This window comes from Symphodus melops, assembly GCF_947650265.1.
Source record: "Symphodus melops genome assembly, chromosome: 3".
Classification (NCBI taxonomy): domain Eukaryota; kingdom Metazoa; phylum Chordata; class Actinopteri; order Labriformes; family Labridae; genus Symphodus; species Symphodus melops.
Genome location: NC_136693.1, coordinates 20,798,428 through 20,818,338, shown reverse-complemented (window position 1 = coordinate 20,818,338; position 19,911 = coordinate 20,798,428). Strand labels below are relative to the sequence as shown.

The window sequence follows — 19,911 nt, the reverse complement described above, 5'->3', positions numbered from 1 at the left end:
TCGGTGGCATTTTTCGCTCAATGTCAGGACACTTCTCAAACTTTATTGAAAATATGTAACTAAAATTTAATACCAACAATTATGAAACAATGCTGGGATGCTCTTTGAGTGAACCAGTAATGTCATTGCAGGGTCAAAAAGGCACGTTTTAGGGAATGAGAAGATTTTTTTCAACTTGCTTAGGTTAAAATCCCTGAGTCTGTAAGTGTGTCCAGATATTTGAAGTGGTTTTCTTGAAAAATCCAATTCTTTCATTCGGGAAATTAAAGTTTTGAACTGAAATTGATTCCAAAACTAACTGATTATTGTGAAAATATCTAACTGTATTATGTTCCTTCTTTTAGATTCAAACATATGAACATTTTTTTTTCCAGGTGCCATGTAAGATTTCTAAAAAATGTACTGATTGTTTTTGGTATAGCAAAACAGCTTATAATCAAATTAATCAAATGTCACTCAGTAGAGGAAGAAACGAGACAACAATTATACGATAAAATGAACAAAAAGAGAAACGCAGTGCAGTTGAGGATGGACTTTTTCTTTTTCTCTTTGTACGCCCCTTTTCTCCTTGGTAGCACTTCCTAACAGTTAATGTATCACACAAAGAAAATGTGTGTCTAAGTGTGTGCGACAAAGAAACTGAATCAAGGAGATAGCGCCCAAAACCTTGCACGGCTCATGATGTGTGTGTGTGTGTTTGTACTTTCACAGAGGCCTCCCTGCTCTCCTCTGTTTCTCCTCTTGTTTGTGAGTGTGTGAGGAGGAGACAGTATCTGAGGGAGCGTGTGGTGCTAGATTGATGTGTACCGTCGGCGTGGCCGTTTCTGCTGAGAACGGCCACACTCCTCTGCCTAATGATGCCACATCCATCCTGGAGCGCTGGGTACTACACGGGAAGGTGTGTGTGTGTGTGTGTGTGTGTGTGTGTGTGTGTGTGTGTGTGTGTGTGTGTGTGTGTGTGTGTGTGTGTGTGTGTCCACGAGGCATCTATCCTAGGGGCAACAACGCAGCACCTTACACTGCCTCTGATCACTCTTTATTTGGCACCAAGCGTGTGTGTGTCCATATGCGGCATGCGTTCGAGAGTGAAGGGTCCTATGTGCCCATTAATATTAAATATAGATACCCTTGTCAGTGAATTACATTCTCTGATCCCATATCCTCCTCTCAGGGAGGAGAGGTGAGGAGGGAGCAGGCATGGGAGGTGATAGGAGGGGGAAGATGGAGAGAGGAGGACAGGAGGTGAACAGGAGGGAGAGAGAGAACATGTTGAGGGTGAGGATGGCTAAAGCATGGGTGGAGAAGGATGTATAAGGCAGAGGAGAAGCAGGAGAGGCCATGATGAGGGGACCAGAAGTTTACATGAGGAGAGTTAGAAAGTAAAAAAAAAAGAAATGAAATGTTAGGAGAGAAAAAGGAAAGAGAAGGATCGATAGGATGGGCAGGAAAAAGTAAAAAAGGTATACAAGAGTACGGCAAAGTTTACTTGTTACAGACAAAGAAGATTAAGCAGAAATGTGAAGCGGAAGAAGCGGGGAAAATGAAGAGACTAACTTGAGTTTTATGACAGATGGAGATCACTAAGCTACAGATTAGAAAAGAGAGAACGGAATGCAAAGGTAAAGACATGCAAGGGAGGGGAATGTGGGGAAACAGGGACTACAGAGGGGACTAAGGGGTTTAGGGATGGATGGAGATAGGGAGGAAGGGGCAGCTGATTGATTGTGCGGAGTGTTGGAGACCTGAGGAAAGAGGGATGAGAAGAGGGGGACAGGGAAAAGAAAAAGGAGGAGTGAATCCATCACTTCAAGGGAGTACAAGAGGGGAAGGAATTGGCACGAAAAGACAGACAAAAAGAGACGCAGAAAAAGATCCGAAAATGATACGAAAAATGAAATGAAAGGACGAAAAAAAACAGACAGCGATGAAGGGATCTATCAAAAGACAGATGGATAAGTTCGATGAAGATGTAAGAGGGAAAGAGGTGATTGAGTGATGACGGATGGAGGAAAAACAACAGAGTGAATAGCAGCAGCTTTGACCTGTCATCTGTCTGTAATGAAGGAGAGAAGGGAGGAAAGGAGGAAAGGAGGAGTGACAGTTTGATTTTCGTAACCCACCGTTCATTCCCATATTCCCTGGCAAGCTCTCACCTGATGGAAAGATGGCAGAAAATCAATAGTCTATGTGCGTAATGGAGTAATGACTCTGAGTGTATGTGTGTGTGTGTGTGTGTGTGTGTGTGTGGATAATGATAAGTGTGTGTCTCTGCCCGATCCCTAAGCAATCACACACAGCTTAAGCCAGTCCCATGGGGTGAGGGCCACTTTAACTAACAACTTCATTACTGCAGCCGTGCACACACAGACACAGACCCCACCTACGCACACACATACACACACACAAAACCATGTCCAAACACAAACACTGTTGGTCAGCTTTTTACAATTATATTTTAAAAATACATCAAACAGAAAATTTTAATTTCTTTATTTCTTTATATATATTTTTGTTTTCAAATGATCACAACATTTGTACATTGAAATTTTGAATTAGAGATATTTACCTTCGACAATCATTGGGTGTTCACGTGGAGTGAATGAGGCACTTTTGTCATCGGGGTCTGCTTGTGCTGCTTATGGGGTGAGATGGATTGATAAATAAGCCTTTATTGATGAACAAAAAAGCTGTTGAACAATCACATTTGAATTAACATGCTACAAATACAATCCGACTGTATCAGCATGGTGTGCCTTTGAGAGCTGTTTATCCAAACAGCTCTCAAAGTGTTTTCAGTCTCTGCCAAGTTGTTCTGAGGCTGTGAAAACATTCCCAGTTCTGGGAATCCAAGGCCCAGGCACACACAGACCCACACACACACACACACACACACACAAGCACAAGCACACACATACATAACAGAGTTGCACCTCAATCAACCAATTAGGTCATCAAGGGGATCTCTCATCACAAAACAGGCTCACTGCCATGTCCAAATGATTGGGAGCTGACACACTAACACACACACACACACACACACACACACCTACACACACACACACACAGCCGTGATGCTCGTCTGGCTCCGAACTCAAGAGATCCACAGAACACACAGAGGCACGCATACACAGCAACCTACACACTGCCCCCCTGGAAGCACAACCACAAACACACACATGGTCCCTCAACACATTATAGGTCCACTGATCAAAAAGAATGATGCTCCCTGTAACTATCTACCAAAGGCGGACGGAGTGAAGAGAGGAATTTGGACAAAAGGCGGCCCGCTGCGGCTCGGCGGCGGCACAGACCGGCAGCTCATGGTGGCAGCCCCCTCTGTTTACTAGCGGCTAATTAATTCGCCACATATGCTGAGAACATCTGTCGCTAGTGACCTGCCGGGAGAGCAGAGGACGCACTGCTGTGACGGCCCACTCCCCCCCCCCCCACTCTCATTAGCACACACACATACAGTTTCATACACAGACACAGACACACAAACATGGATGCGTGTGTGCACTTGTGTGTACAGACAAACATTACTTCATATATATATGTAACTATGTGGAAAAACCTGCACTAACTTTGATCTGTTAGCAGGTATTAGAGATGCACGTGCTTAACTATATAAAATACTCAGACACACCGTGCGCTCAATTTCTACCTCTTGCTTCATTTTCTACAAAGACGAAGTTTTCTAAAAGTAGTAAAACATACAGACTTTCATACCTTTAATACCTTAGACTTCATAACATGTTTCTGTTTGAAGCATAAAAGCTGCAGCTCAACAAGCTGAATCATGTTTTTGTTTTTTTTTAAATCACAGTTGACTGTGAAATATTTGCATTCTGCAAACACGTTCATCAAGGTGTAGTCAAGTGAAGGGCAGCCAACTTTCAAAGCCATCAAAAAAATCTATCCGAAGTGGACCGATAGCAGAGCAAAGTGAAGGACTTCCATGAAACCAGTTGTGTTCACTGTGTTTATCTTTAAAATGTGATTTAAAGTTTACAAAGAGCAAACATTCAAAACGTCCAAAAAAAATATCTATGCCTTTAAAAATGTATTGTATTATTGTGTATTTTGATTTGTGTTAGTGTTAAGTAGAATAAATCCAGTCTAAAGATGTAGAAAATGAGAAAGTTGTACAAATAATCATCTCAACAGTCAGATTGAGCCTAATATATAATGAAAAGTGGAATCAGGGAATTCTGATCAAATGTATCACTATCATGTCAGTGGCTGTGGTTTGCATATTTTAATAATTTGTTTCCTTTATTACCAGATCTTGTAAAATATTTGGAAGCAAGTTTTTAGTTCCATACCTTCAATTGTTATACATCATAGTTTGTGTGTTTGTGTCCACATGTGTCAGTAGTATGTTTCAGCTTTTATACCTCAGCCTCTTTACAGTGTTGAATCAATACAGAGTAAAAATCATACACACTTTTTGTCTGCCTCTGTGTCCTTCATGCCGCGCTGGGCGAAGCCAAACTTAGTGATATTAAAAAAAAAAGTGAAGCTCTGTGAGTGTGCAAACCGCAGCACCAGCAGAAAAACTTCAAACAGCCAATCAGATTCATTAACCTCCACTATCCCACAATTCCCTGAGGGAGACATACAGAGACAAAGACAAACTCTCTACCCCTTGTGTCCTGTGTTTGTCCCCCACTCTCCTCCTCTCACACCCCATAACACCCACCCAGTCCCCTTACCCCCCCCTCCCCCTCCCTCCCCACCACCACACACACTCGCAGACACACCCCATCAAACAACCAGTTTTCAACACAAGAGGAAGTATATTTATTACTGAAAAAAACATAACAATCTTTGATCTGAAATATTGGGCCCCAGATTCTTCCAATTAAATTTAATGCTAATGATAGTTGCTGGGTATAATCCCCATAAAAGCATAGAGTATTTGCATTTCAGACGAAGTTAGTCAGACTGCAGGTTGCTCCCAGATCTCTCTCAGCTCACCTGTAAGATACTGATTGTGGCTTTAACACGTCCTCTACTTTCTCCTCACCTTCAGCTCAACTAAAGGCCTCTATTAGAGCCAGCCAGTCAACTTTACCATCACTCAGTCACCCGGCCACTGAACAAGTCAACAAGTCAGCCACTCGGCGAAGCAGCCAACCGAACATCCAGTCAGTCACAGAGCCACGCAGCCAGTGAGCCCCCCCACCTGTCCCTGCTAATTTGGTGAGGAATCAATTAAGGGTGTGTTTGCTGAGTTCTCCTTGCCTTCAGCTCATCTGCTCCTCTCTAATGCAATTGTCCTGTGTGCTGCGTGCAGAGCGGCATAATAAAGTGATAAGGCTAATCAGGTTGGCTGCTCCTCTCCTCTCCCCATACGAACACTACACTTATTCTATTAGATGTGTAATGAGATTCTGCACTCCATCAACACGATGCCACGATGTGTGCGAGGGTGTGCATGTGGAAAAGTGTGTGTCTGAAAGTATGATAGTGTGTGTGTGTGTGTGTTTGAGCGCGAGAGCTTCTGTTCTTGCAGAGGGAAATTTGCTCCATTTACATTCTATCATTAGCTTGAAACAAATGTGCCCTTGAGCTTAGCGCCCGTCTCTCTCGGCTGCAAACACTCTACTTTGGCAGGCGATCATGGTAGCAGGCGCGTCCACACACAGGCGCACACACACAAACACACATGATTGTGAGTAAGTAATCGAATATAGAAATGCACAAACACACTTAAACGGAACTAACCGCACAAAGTATGGCTCAAATGAACGTGTGATGCTGCATGTGAGGGTGTGAGATCATTAGCTCAGGAATCATCTTACTTTTCATTATGTAGACACGCACTAAGCACACACATACACGGAAAGTTTAACTTCAATCCATCTACTTATGGCTTCATTTATCCATCCATCTAACAACCCAATCTTACCTATCACACACACAAACACCCCTTCCAGACAAGTGGGGAGAGTGATGGCGGAGTAACTGTAGAGGACACGGGGCTCTATGATGTGCGGAACAGTTCTGGTCAATGGGCCAGATAATGAGTTGCCATAAACAGCAGCAGTCTTCCACTGTCCAGCTCAGCTCATTACCGTAGCTAGCATATGTAATCAGTGTGTTGCTGGGGCGTGTCTTAATGTACTCCACTCTGCTGTTTCTCAAAGACAGGCCCAGGCCCACAGGGTGGGTCATACGAAGGTAAGAAAGGATCAGTGGATCATCCTCTGGAAACATTGGTGATTGCTATTCAAAGCCGCAAACCATGGCCGAGAACAAAATTCCTGTTTTTCATGTCATTTAAGCTAGGCTATATAATCTACGACGGCATTGCATTTTTGTAGAACAGAACATCTTATTTGAGTAAATGTTCAATATTTTCCGAGAATCAATGTTAAAGTTTGAGACACTATGGCTGCAATGTTTCTATCTCCAGCAATATATAAAGAACAAGCTTCTATACCCCTCTTCCGTGATTGACTTCATTAACATAAATCAGCGGGAAGACAAAACAACAGAGGGTTTGCAGTATATGGGTATTTTGGAGGCCAGAAAGCTGTCACAGAGACATAATTAGAAAGCTCACACACACACATACACACAAAGTCTCACACACATACAAACACAATATCAAGCTGTGCACATCCTCATTAACTCCTCAAGTATGATAAAACACGATTCTCTCTCATCCCACCCAAGATTCCATAAAGAGGAGATAGCATTTCAAGCTGCCGACACTAAATCTCTAATTATAACTTTATTTGAAGAAAACAAGGGAGCACTTAATAAGCAAATGAGAGTGATAATAACTTGGAATATGGATTGGACCTAACAGAGTAGATTATAGGGGTGAACCCCTGCTGAGAGCGAAAGAGAGAGTAGTAAATAATGTGACAGAATGAGTAAATTATAAGGCTAAATACTCAAAGCTGTAATTATGGGGTTCTTTGAGAAGACAGAGATGAGTGGCTATGAGGATGATCGGATAAAAGAAAATAACTGCCGTCTCATTTGCCTTCATTCACACACAACAGTGACTCTTCTGCCTCTGGCTTGTTCCCTCTTGTTTGTAATTTTCCATTGTGGTCTGCTCAACCAGTATTTAAAAAGGTAAAGTAAAAAATCATCTCAATGAAATAGAATGTTTCTCTTGGTTAGTTTGAAGTCTTTATGAGGGGATAAGTTTAATCATCTTCAAACTAGACAGCTAATAACAGCAGTGTTCTGTCTCAGCAAACGAAAAGAAAAAGAAAATCATACTGTATCAACTTATATAAATTTATGGAAAATCAATGGATTGTAAATATCAAGTATAACAAATTGTATCTGGTTATATAGTATGAGAGAATATGGGGAACACAGGAAGTAAATTTGATATTGATTGTTGAGCTATGGAAAAGGGGTGGGATTAAATAAATTCGATACTTTTTCGTTCTCCTTTTCAGGCATATCTTTTTTTGTTAAATAATTTGAACATTGTTTTTGGAGTATTTTATATTTATGCTTTTCTGTTTGGTAACTTTGATATGTTTGATTTTGAATTTTTTGATAAGTCTGAAATAAATGTAATCAATCAATCAAAGTTCATTCAGGTTTATAAAATAAGCTTTCAATGTTAGAAGCCTTATTTTTACCTGGGCTTAATTACATTTACATATTTATTAGAGAGCCTCTAGTAACATTATATGAATTGTTACTTTATAACCAAAATCATGGGAAAATGGTTCAAATAAAATAATATTGTATTGCAACAGGAGTTTTCTAATGTTTTATTAACTGATCCGTCCCTGCACTCTTTCTTTGTGACACCTGACTTCCTTCTTTACTGATGTGTTCAGATTAGTTTAGATATTCAAAAGAAAAGGTCAAGGTTGATTTTAAGGAAATCCTGAGGTCCCCTGCACATTGAGATTTTCAGGCCAAATTCTTTTATGAGTTTAATTAGTCATGCAAGGTGGTTTTTTTCCCCCGGGCAAACATAAACAAAGTACGGGCTTCACCAATTGTTTAACGTTACAGGATCAATATGAATGTTTAAGGCCTGGTGACAATGGAGCTTCATTTTGTAACTGTTGCTGGATTGCACAATGAAAATGGCTTCAGTTCAAAACACTTCAAGGCAAATTATTTGATTTGACAGACTGACAAAAAGGCAAAGACCCCATTCCCAAAACATCATTCAATAATGTCATGTGTCTTAACCCACTGAGCTTTCTGAAAGAATATCAATCTTGTTTAATCGTTTGGTACAAGTCAGTGCAGTTGTACATTAGTTATGAACTGGTGGTACTGCTATGACTCTTTAACCCCAATTTAACACGCTCACCCTGTTTGTCTATCACACTCTCTTCATCACTTTCTCAATGTAACCCTTTCATTACCTCTCTGTCTTCTGCCTGTTTCCAAATCTCTTTCGGGTTGTCTGCAGCTACAGGATCTGAAATTGACTGTGTAAAGAGGAGACAAGTATTCACTGAGGGTTTAGCCATTCAAGGTTGATTTCATTTTATTGCTATCAGGGCTGTCTGTCTGTCTGCATGTTAAAGATATGAGCGAGGTGTGCACACACATTGGTGTGTGTTACTGTGTGTTTCCCTCCGTCTTTGTGTCTCTGCCATTTATTCAGCTGGAGGTACATATGTCACGCAATCTCCCTTTCTATACATGGTTATATTTGACATATGCTTAACGGGGGCTGGGGGATCGCTCGCAGCGCTGTGTGCGTACGTAGGTGTGTACGTGTGTCCCTGAGCAGCCGTCTGTGCTCCTGTACCAAACCAATGAAGTTGTCTGAGAGTGACAGCTTCATTATCTTGTATGAAAGTGGGACAAATGGAGGCTTGTCTCTCTATCACTTTGTGTGTAAGTATGGAGAGCTGAAAAAAGAAATGTCAACACAGACACATATTCACACACATCAACTAAGGTACTGATACTACCTTTTCTTACTTTAATGTCTCCCCTAACTTGTCTGCTTCTTGTGGTTCAGTCTCATCCTCTCTCTCCCATGCTTCCCCAAGGGTGTGTGTGTGTGTGTGTGTGTGTGTGTGTGTGTGTGTGTGTGTGTGTGTGTGTGTGTGTGTGTGTGTGTGTGTGTGTGTGTTGGCAGCTGGGACTAGTAAATGATGACTGTGTCTATATGTTGATCACTGGGAGATGCTCTGTTGTTCTGAAATGAGGTGGTCGGGGAGATATGTGTGTGTGCACGGTTTTTTTTGGGGTGGTTGGGGGGGGGGGGGGTCGCTGGCAGATGTCAAGCAGTTGAAGCCTCACACAGACATGCTGACAACTCTCTTAGTAACTGGGCACCTTAGGGGGGCCAGACAGGTGTGTTTGCGTGTGTGTGTGTGTGTGTGTGTTTGAAACAGACGTGACCTACCCCCCTCCATCCTATCCCATCTGCATCCTGACATCTGACAGGGGGCATCACACCAGGACAATCCACCCATCCATGTGTGCGCGGTGCTTCATATCCAATAGAAACGTAATCGTATGTAAATGACGTCACATATGCCATCTATGAGAAGATGGGAATGGACACACACACACACACACCCTCCCTTTCTATTACACCCACACACACACACTCTTTCTGCCCTCAGGGTTGGGGGGGTCTCGGCCCCTGTCTGATTTCTTTGGGTCAGTTTCTCTCACTTCTGACAGGGTCACACACCTCTCCTCTCACTATTAACCTGCACTCAAACGCCACAGAGCCACTGAGTGTATATAAGGTGTGTGCGAGTGATATTATAGAAAGAGAGTGTGCATAAAAAAAGATTGCGATAGAGAGAGATGGATGAGCTGAAGTATGTGTGGAAGTGTATGGAGGGTCAGGTAGAGGGACTCACTGAGTTGTGTGTGTGTGTGTGTGTGTGTGTGTGTCTCCTTGGGGTATTTTACCTATCACATGAGCGATATGACAGACTGCCCAGACTTCTCTCTCATTTCCTGTCAATCAAGCTCAGAAAATCACATCCAGCCAACAATACTTCCCTCTTAAGAGAAAAAAAACATCCAATTACAGTCTCTATATGCTGCCACTTGTGCTTCGGGACAGTTGAATGTATATATCTATGAACACTCAGCACCATTAAGTAGCCTTTACCCCTTACGTCTTCCATCTGCAGCCATTTCCCTGCAGCCATTTCCAGTCCCTCATAGACAGCGTTCCCTTTCACTTGGCTATAATAGTATGCAAAATAGCCACAGGGGAGAAAAAGACTCAAACATTTTGTAGAAAATAATGGATACAGTGAATATAGACGTCCTCATCTTTTAGGTTCTCATCTTTTTAACAATGAAATACGATCTCATCTCAACAGCACAAGAACATGCATCTCATGCTTTAAGAGACACATATCCATGAGCAGAAGTTATTTTAAGCCCGAAAAATATCCTTTAAAAAGTTTTTCCCTTTAGTTGCTATAAATTTATAATTACAGATATGTACGGTTTTTTTTGGAGTGATCTTCTAAAGCTAATTCCTTGATCAGAGTCTGTTGAGTTGATATTAAGTAAGAATAATTAAATTCACCATCTTTGCTCCTCCAGTAACACAAAGTCAATAAAAATACCTTGTTCATTGCAAGTCTTCTCATATTGTATTAAAAACAATGTCTGCAAACGTGTAGTAATGCATGCATGTGTGTGTGTGTGTGTGTGTGTGTGTGTGTGTGTGTGTGTGTGTGTGTGTGTTTGGCCCCCTCGGGTTCCCTCCAGCTGTCTCCCTACATTTACATACTCTCTCCTCCCACTAATGGAATTAGCCACAAGTTTCCTGAGGTGAGGTAACACACAAACACACAAACACATAGACACACGAGTGTGTATGAGTAAAGTACAAGGTATTTAGGTTGTGATGTCGATGAGAATTTGGGATGAGATGTGAAGGTCAATCAGTAGGCACACACTTTAGTCCTAAACTGTGAAAAACTGTAAAAAGTTATCAGTGTCCTCATGGCAAGTTTTCATGATGGATTGAGTTTTGGGATTATTACAAAAACCAACAAAACTATGAGCAAACTTAAGTCAGTCAATCACTAAGTCGCATAATGAGCAAGACCTACATTTAACTTAAAGTGTGTTTCTAGATGTGCCAGGTATGCCAAATGCCTGAACGCTCACTCAGAACGGCTCTTAAACACATGTAATTGTGCACATTTTTGAGTTTCTACCTACAATTAGCAGTTTACGTTTCATTTTATCCAGGTCAAGATAATGATGCTGTTATACCTTAAAGTCACGGTAAAGGCCTTGTCTCCTGGAAAACCTCTTCATGTGCTCATCTGACCGTCCTCTGGGGAAGGCATTAGAGCCTCATTTTAATACGACAGCCTTGGCCAATGTCAAATAAAACAACAAAATGAAAACACGCAGAAAAACAAAACAATTGAAACACATTTTTGGAAAGCAAACGCTCAGTGTAGGATTTAAAAGATGAATCATAACAGGTAAAATCAACAGGCTTTAAAGGTAAGTTTCTCTTTAATGTAGAACATGAACACACTAAAAGATCGAAATCATTTACATTTCATACTACAGTATCTCATTAATGTTTTTGTTGGTGGCAGCAGTAACTTGGATAAGTCATTTTAGAACTTAATCGAGTTGATATTAAAATGAGGCCGTTGAAGAGCTGTATTTGTTTGTGTTATCAACTATCTTTGACTTTTGCCGTCCATTTCATCAGGCGCTTTAGAAACGTTTGTTTCGTCACCTTTGGAGCTCTCTTAGGCAACGTAAACTTGTTTTTTGGTCTCTCGCTTGAGAAATAAACATAAATAAATAAATGCCTCTTACACAAAAAAGTTCCTTGTTGATCTTCAAGTCGGCTGTATACCTTTCTTATACATGAGTTTGTCAAAACTAAGCCTTACAAACCTTTATGAACTAGCAATTAACAAATTAGCTTCTCCAATTTAACCATTTAGCCACAGACTGTAGACATCATGGTAACAGTTTACAAGCAACAGGCTGAAGACGCATGCATTCATATTTGAGCAAAAAACTGTAATATTATTGAACCTTGTCAGTCAAAATGGTTCTTTGGCTTTTCATCTCCGCCCTCTGCTTATTGTCCATCAGTGAGAGGCAACAGCATTGTGTGACTTGTGAAAGTGCAGTTGCATTCAGAGACCATCGGTTGGCGCCAAGGCACACCAAACTGAAATCGTACATAATGTTGCTTTACGGGCTGAGATGATGAGAACAACTTTTGTCTATACGTAAATGTAACCAAAGAGTCAGATGTGAATTGCAGGGGAGCAAGTTGCAAACTTTATTTCCCTCCCTTTTTCCTGCTTGTCCTTGTCATGACCTTGAGAAAGTTTCATAGGTCATAGTGTGCGACCTCCCCAGGCCTCTTCCCTTATTCTCTTTGCCATCTCCTCTGCCCCTTTCTGTCGAAGGTGCTCTCTTCCCTTTTGTTTTGTCCTCCATCACTCTGTCAGCAGGTACTGTCCATCAATACACAACTGTCAGTCACTGGACTGACAATTGGCAGCTGTCTATAGAGTGTAGAGGTCTGCCAGTTCATTCACAGGCCTCAGCTCCTAAAAGGCAATCAGCTGCCAATAGATAAACACACACATACACAAGTACATACAAAGCTAAACATGCACAGAAGCACAACACACACCCACACACACTTTTATTCTCTTTGCATCCTCATCACACCTGATCATCGCTGACACGGGAGAATTTGGTCCAGTGGCAACAAGATCAGATCAGATGAGGAAACAAAGAACCACCTTCTGACTGTTCTATCTTTGGCAGCACACACATACACACACAGCCTGTCATACTGAAGAAGGTCCTTGACACAGACTGGAGTCACTGACACATGGCTCCCTCTACTGGCGACCTGTAAGACCTTTGACAATGACATCCAGTCCCTAGTTACATTGTGGCACATTAACATTCATTAATTGATTCAATCATCCATCGTTTCATTGAATCCCTCCTCCCTCTCTCTTCTTTATTGTGTTTCATCACTCCATCAAACTCCTTCCTTCCTTCCTGATGCCGAAACCTGTTCCCTTACCCCCTTGTTGTTTCCCCTATTTGAACCCACTGGCCTTGATGTTCTTTTTCCTTTCTTGTGTTTAATTTCTTTATGTCCTAAATGACCTTTTAGATACAGGATCAAAGCTTCTTCCTGCTTTAGTCATAATAGTTAGAATAGAATAGTGGGCCTTGATTCTGCAGGGCTCTTAAATATGATTTTTAGATGCCACATTATACTAAGAATCTAACCAATTCAAATCAACTTTTAAAAATCAAGACAGAGTTGGGCTAAATGTTTTTTTTCCATATTAGCGACATTTATGTCAGGATTAAGATTATGTCATTGGTTTGATGAATATGTGTATTTAAGTTTTGCTGTTTGGAAATGCTGCTCAAGCAAACTTGAAACACAGTCTCTGAACTCAGCTGCACCACTGGCTGCAGCCGGTTACACAAATGATGGTGTTTGATTTTTTAAAAAGCACATATAGAGCTCTACGCTTTGGTTTGACGACTGAACGAGTTCAAAAATGGAATTGACTGTCTCTTGTGATCGGTTGGTCCTGAATATGTATGACTGGATGGTGTACGCAGCACGAGTGATTATCGAGTCACAACTGCACAACCAAAAGGTTTAACCATATCCACAATGCAGCTTTTCTCCTCTGATACTGCAGTCATAGTGAGAAGCTCCAATACTGTTAATGTTGTACTTTTGTTTCCAAATCAACAGAACTATAAGCAAGAAACTAGTTTAATGCTACCCGAAAGCTGTTGTCCAATGGTGGCTTTGATTTACGATCAAATATCTTATTTTTTAACAATCAAGGTCTTTTAATGTTTTTTTTTTTTTTTACATCTTATAACACTTAAAAAAAAGCCCATGTAAGTGATCGGTCATTTAATAGCTAAGGAAGGGGCTGAATTAACTGTTGTCTGACAGTAGTTTATGAGTTATCAAATAAGTTGGAGGCAGATATGGATACAATATGACTCTATTAGTTAAAACAAACGAAACTGACTTGACTTTAAATTTTGAAAAGTAGCATTACATTAGAAGAGCATGTGGGGTTTTAATTTTTTTTACATAAAAAATGAAGTGTTAGGAAAGGCTTTAAGAAAGGTTTTAAAAAACAGTTTTTCTGCTTTGAGTTGCATAAAGACTAACAATCCCAGGTTATCTAAGAAATTTCCTAACACTAAATTTCTCTCTTGAAATAAAAACATGTTTGTAACTACCTCGGACCAAGAATTTAAAGAAGTGGGAGCAGCAGACACAGACAGAGAAAAATAGTTCAAAGAAAACGATCAACCGAGCAGACGAACAGAACATACTGACAGGAGTTGTTAGGGGAAATGCCAGCCTGTCTGCTTTCTCTTTCTTACGCACATGGCGTCCATCCGGATGAGAAATGTGATTACAAATGAGAGTGTGAGTGAGAGCGCGGAGTGCCACAGCTGGCATAGCATCTGGCTTGGCATATCGTAGCACGGCCTCGCCCGCTGCCTGTGCGCTCTAATGTGGCTGTCGACAAGCCCATTAAGAAACCATTACTAAATGCTCTGTCTCTGCTCCTCTTCCACGCCTTATAGCACAGGCCCATGGGAACGCCAGCAACACAGAGCACAATGAGAGAGGAGTGAGGAGATACACTGAACATAAAGAAAGAAGAAAGACAGACACAGATGGAGAGAGGGAGAAAATGTGTAAGTGACGATGGATTTAATGATACTTCTTCTCTACCGAGTCTGTGACAGTGCCAGAAAATGAAAGTGATGGAGAGCAGAGACTCTGAACTCACTTTATACCTCGCCATACAAAGACAGTTCTACAGGATGAGGAGGTTCTGCCTCAGGGCTTCGTAGGAGGAAGTGTCATGTGAAGTCTTCACTTCAGGCTAAGTTCAGAATGGTCTACATAATTTAGACTCAAATCTAAAAAAGCTGCATCATATATTCATTGTGTTCAGAGAATACGTCTTTGTCATAAACATTTGAAAACTGAAAAAAAAAAAAAAGTCATTTGAAAAAAGAAGATTACGAATTTTTGACGGATCAAACCACGTGTCCAGTTAAAATTCATGTCGTTCATCTTCCTTGTTGTTGTAAATGATGTTGTTTGCTGACAAGGGAAATGTGCTGCAGTGACCCAATAGATCATCTTTAGGATAAAGGCCTCAAACTCAAAAACATTACAGTACAGTACAAAACAGCTGCAGCAAATGAAAGGTGCTGCTTTTTGGCTGCTACAGTCTATATGCTGATGAAACCCTCCATAATCTTGGATTAAAATGACAAGGTCCTGAAAACAATACAAAACTAGTAAATGCACAAATTGTTTTATAAAGTTCCCTTTCCACACCAATCGGTTCCTACAAAATCAATTTCTTGAAATACCTAACATATCAACCACAGTTTAGATGATTTAGGTACATAGCCAAAAGAATTTTGTACTCAGCTCCAGCTGAACACATTATGAACAGCTAAACGTGAACTATAAATGTGTAACCGAGTTTTAAGTTCACAGCCTGCCATGCTATTGTTCCTGCATTATTCAGTGTACAAAAGAAAGAGGCCACTTAAAAAGACTAAACTGCAGAGATTTCCATGACAAAGTGGGAATAGACTCAGGGGTCTTATACTGTAAATTGGATGGTGAAGTTTTAGTGTGCAGCCCTCATATGATTTCAAACACTGAACTTCAAAAAAATCAGTTTTTCTAATTAGTTAAAAGTAAATGAACTTATGAAATATAACCTGATGATGCCTTCTCAAGTTTGACATTTTATTGCTTGAAGTAGACTTTTACTCTTGACATAAACATTTCAGGCTTTGAAAAAATACAAAAAAATGTATTTCATTCTGAGGCCTGAAAGAAGATCTGGCGCTTACTTCAAGTACAGACGTCGTGTTGTTGTCACGTCGTGATGTTGTCTTGAATCACTGGAAAGAAAGAGAGAGAGTAGGTTAGAGGGGCACAATGTAAAATGATACCGAGAAATATGAACATTAGAGGAAAGGAGGACAATCTCTCATTTTTGTCACAATTACATTAAAAGTAAGTGTAACTTCCTGCCTGTAGTGTGTATTGTGTATTTGTGTCAGTGTGTGTGTGTGTGTGTGTGTGTGTGTGTGTGTGTGTCAGTCTGTGTGTACGCGCAGAGCAGTGAATTGCTCTTTTTATGAGTGACTGTGACAGGTTTCTCATCAGGCCCCGAGGCTCCCACACAGTTAGAAACTGTGGACAACACAGCCCCCTAACCCCAAACCACACACTCACATGATTGTCTAAAAGACCGTTTTCAGTCAAACTAAAGAGTACCAGAAATAAATTTTCTACCAAACACACACACACACACACACGTGCAAATGGGTTTGTGTGTCTGCACCAGCAGCTGGAACTAAGCGAGGCTCTTAATCACGGTTGTAACAGGTAACATAACCGGCAGCGGCAGCAGGCTAATGATGAATGCACATGCAAACCCTGACCTCCTTTTCTGCTTCGATGCACAAAAACATTCAAAAACATATGCATTTGTGCAGACACACACACAAACACACTGGTAGAAGTTTACAACAACACATACATTGATCAGACGCATAAAAGCTTGTACACAGACACTTGTTCCATTGGTGGATCTGAGCCAACTTTCATAAGTCTGGTTGCTCTTGGAAGCATAATGCATGTTACTTTATGTTACTTTACAGCCTGCTCTTCATTATTTATTTCTATTTATTCACTTTTAAATATTGTCTAAGTTACCAGAAAGCTGCATATTAGAAAAAATCTATGTGTTTGTGGCTTTGAGCTGGAGGACTACTGGTAAAAAAACCCAACAGATTAAGAGAGTTAGCTAAGGGGAGAAAGAGATGGAGGGGATATTAGAGTTTTAAAGGAAATGTAAATGAGAGAGAAAGAGTCAGAAAACGACAAATAAAAGAGAAAATAGAGAGCAGAACATGAGAGAGACAGATGGTTTAAAAGAGGAATAAACGAGAGATTTTTGCAACAGAGGGAGTGAGTAGTTGCAAACGAATGTAAAGTTTTGATGAAGGACAAACTAATGTCAAAGACTGGGGCGGTTCGGGCTTCCTGCTCCCCGGCTACCACATGTGATCCCGCCTGTCACTCACACTCCATCGCCATGACAATCATCATAATGCTGACGCCCGGGGGTGGGGACAAGCCTGTCCTTGTAACAAACAGAACCCCTCCGCAGTCTGACACCAGCAACTGCCGAGAAGATCTCTCACACACAAACACACACACACACACACACACACAGTCGCACTCGCACAGAACCATCACATGGGGAAGCCACACACACACACACGCACACATAAATACAAAAGTTGAAGCAGATTCCAGTTTAAATACAGCAACTTGTTTTTGGGAACATTGATGTGATTTGATGTGTTATTGCCAGTGCATGTAGAGCAGGCTCACATTTACTGAGTGATATGCACCATGTGAGGGACGGAGTGACTAGATATGCATGTGTTTTCAGATTCCTATTCATTGTAGGCATGTATACAGTTCATAAAAGTTTGTAATGGATTTGTAAACATATCATATGTGTTTGAGAGAGGAGTGAGAGAGACTGTCTTTTTGTGCTTGTGTGTTTGTGTGTGTGTGTGTGTGTGTGTGAGTGTGTGTGTGTGTGTGTTAGCCATGGGGTAGGGAGCAGGGACTTGTCAAGCTGAGGAAGAGATGGCAAACTGGATGGTGATGCCAGCCCCGTGTGACAGCTCCTTCACACACATATGCACACACTCACACACACACACGCGTACACACATGCTGTAACCCCCCCCTAACCTACCCTGTTCCACACTATAGAGCTGTGAAAGCTGGGACGCAGAAGGAAAACGAGACTGGTGGAGCCTCCTTTTTACTGGAGGCTCATTAGTGTGCGGGTGTGATTATGTGCGTGTGTGTTTGTGCGTTGGACGGAGGTGGCTTACAGGGGGGGGGGTCAAAGTGTCACATCAATTTCTGGTTGTGCTGTTTCTGAAAGAGGCTAACCCCACTGCCACTTACGCTTAGCACAACACTGAACAGCACACTTGAAGACAGGACACATATATACACCAAACACACACACACGTATGTACAAACACACACTCATTTGCAGACACACACAGAAATGCAGGCACGCATAGTTATACAATCCCTACATTTGTCAAATTCAAAATGCTCCACAAGGCATCGGTGTAACTTTGTCATTTTGAAGTTCTGCAGCATAACATTCTTGTTAATACTGGAAATGTTGTCAATGCAGCACCGCATGCCATACCACAAGTTAGCTATCTGAAAGTCATTGTGGGATTTTTACATTCAGGTTCATCATTTCACTCACTAAACAGGGCTGGATCCCGACTACACTGAAGTCACTTTCTGCAAATGTATCAAAACATTCACCTGAAATTGTATTTTGGAGGGGTGTTCCGCTGTACCTCTTAGCCCAGAGCGCGAGCAGCCAACTGAGGGGAGGTTGCTAGTTAAAAACCCCCCAGGGGTGACCTGGCCAGGGCCCCAGACCACTTTAACCACTCGTCTCCATTAACAGGCTCCCAGATATCATTATGCTCCCAGGGGACCAGGCGTGCTCTAACCAACCATTTACCCTCTCTCCTCTATTTCTCTCGTCTCGCCCCCTCTCTGCCATCATGTTACTCAATGAAAAAAGACATCGAGGAGAAAAAAAAATATGAGATTGATTTATTTGCTTCAGTGTTCTTTGGGATGGAGTCCTCTCCCTCTCTTTCTCCCCCCTTTTTTTTTCTTCCTCTCCCTCTTTCTCTGCAAACTGAAACCAATTAGTGAGCAGAGCACTTGTAGCAGGGAATGTAGGGCAAGCGAGGAGTAATAAAAAAGTATTGACTTTTCTGTGACTGTACGCGGCGTGAAAGGGGTGCCGCGGCCTTGTCCGACATGAAAGGAGCTCCATTAATTTCACTTATTTCACCCAGGCCCCTGTCAGGAGGCCCTAATGTGTCCCAGGCACACTTCTCACATGCAGGCACTCAGACAGCCCAAACGGAGCTCCAGCCTGGTTACCAAATGAGTTTACATTACATATCAGGGCAAGAGAGAGAGAGGGCAGTGCAAGAGAAAGGAGTAATTTCTAATTCCCTGGTTGAGACCCAAAGCTAGGCCTTTCTTTTTGTGGCTAATTTTACCTCAACCTAAACTCCTCTTCATCGTTCATCTCACTTTCTCTCTCGTGTTCTGTGTCATGTAAAGGCGACAGTTTTACAAAAATGATTTAGTCAGTAAATCAGCTTGAGAGTATGATAGAAAACAAACCAGAATACAACATACAGTAGGAGTCATTTCGACTGCCAAGATGTCAAAATACATTTATGGTTCTAAAGCATCAAATAAAGAGACTTTTCTCGTCAGATTTCGAACATTTTTCCCCTGAAAAGACTTTGATGTAATTTGTGCCTTTTTGGAATCCGAGTCCTTGTTTGACTACAGCTGTGACCGACTGTTAAGTAAATTTCCATATCTCTCAAGCATCAATCTAAAACTTGTGTGAGTCAAACCGGTTGGCAATAAAAGCCTCCATGAACTTTTCTCATCCTGCTCTTGGGGTTTGTTTACTGTCATTAAGTAGATCTCATGTACCTGGAGTTTTAGCAAAGTTGTGTTTGTGTGCACGAGCCTGTTTGCGTAAGCTCATGCATGCATGTGTACGGCGAGGTGCCCGATGAGTGTCTGCGTGTGAATGGTAAAGTGCGGCGAGTGAGAGGCTATCTGTAGACAGAAACTAATCAGTGTGTGCGAGATAAGAAAGCTGCCTTTATGGTGTATGGTAATCAGCCCCCCCCCCGGCCTGCCACCGCCATGCATAATCACCACGACTTATTCACATGATTGATGAAATATGCGTCTGTGAAATCCGAGCTGCTTTT

At 41.5% G+C, this 19,911-nt stretch overlaps 1 protein-coding gene across 4 annotated transcripts in view; it reads right to left on the bottom strand.

The window, feature by feature from the left end:
* Window positions 1-15,754: 15,754 nt before the first annotated feature.
* Window positions 15,755-19,911, bottom strand: part of spata17 (spermatogenesis associated 17) — a 38,478-nt gene continuing 34,321 nt past the window's right edge. For all 4 annotated transcript variants that reach the window (XM_079339455.1, XM_079339452.1, XM_079339453.1 and 1 more), the window contains one exon: window positions 15,755-15,933. The gene's annotated coding sequence lies outside the window, so the exon portion shown is untranslated. The remainder of the gene's footprint in view (window positions 15,934-19,911) is intronic.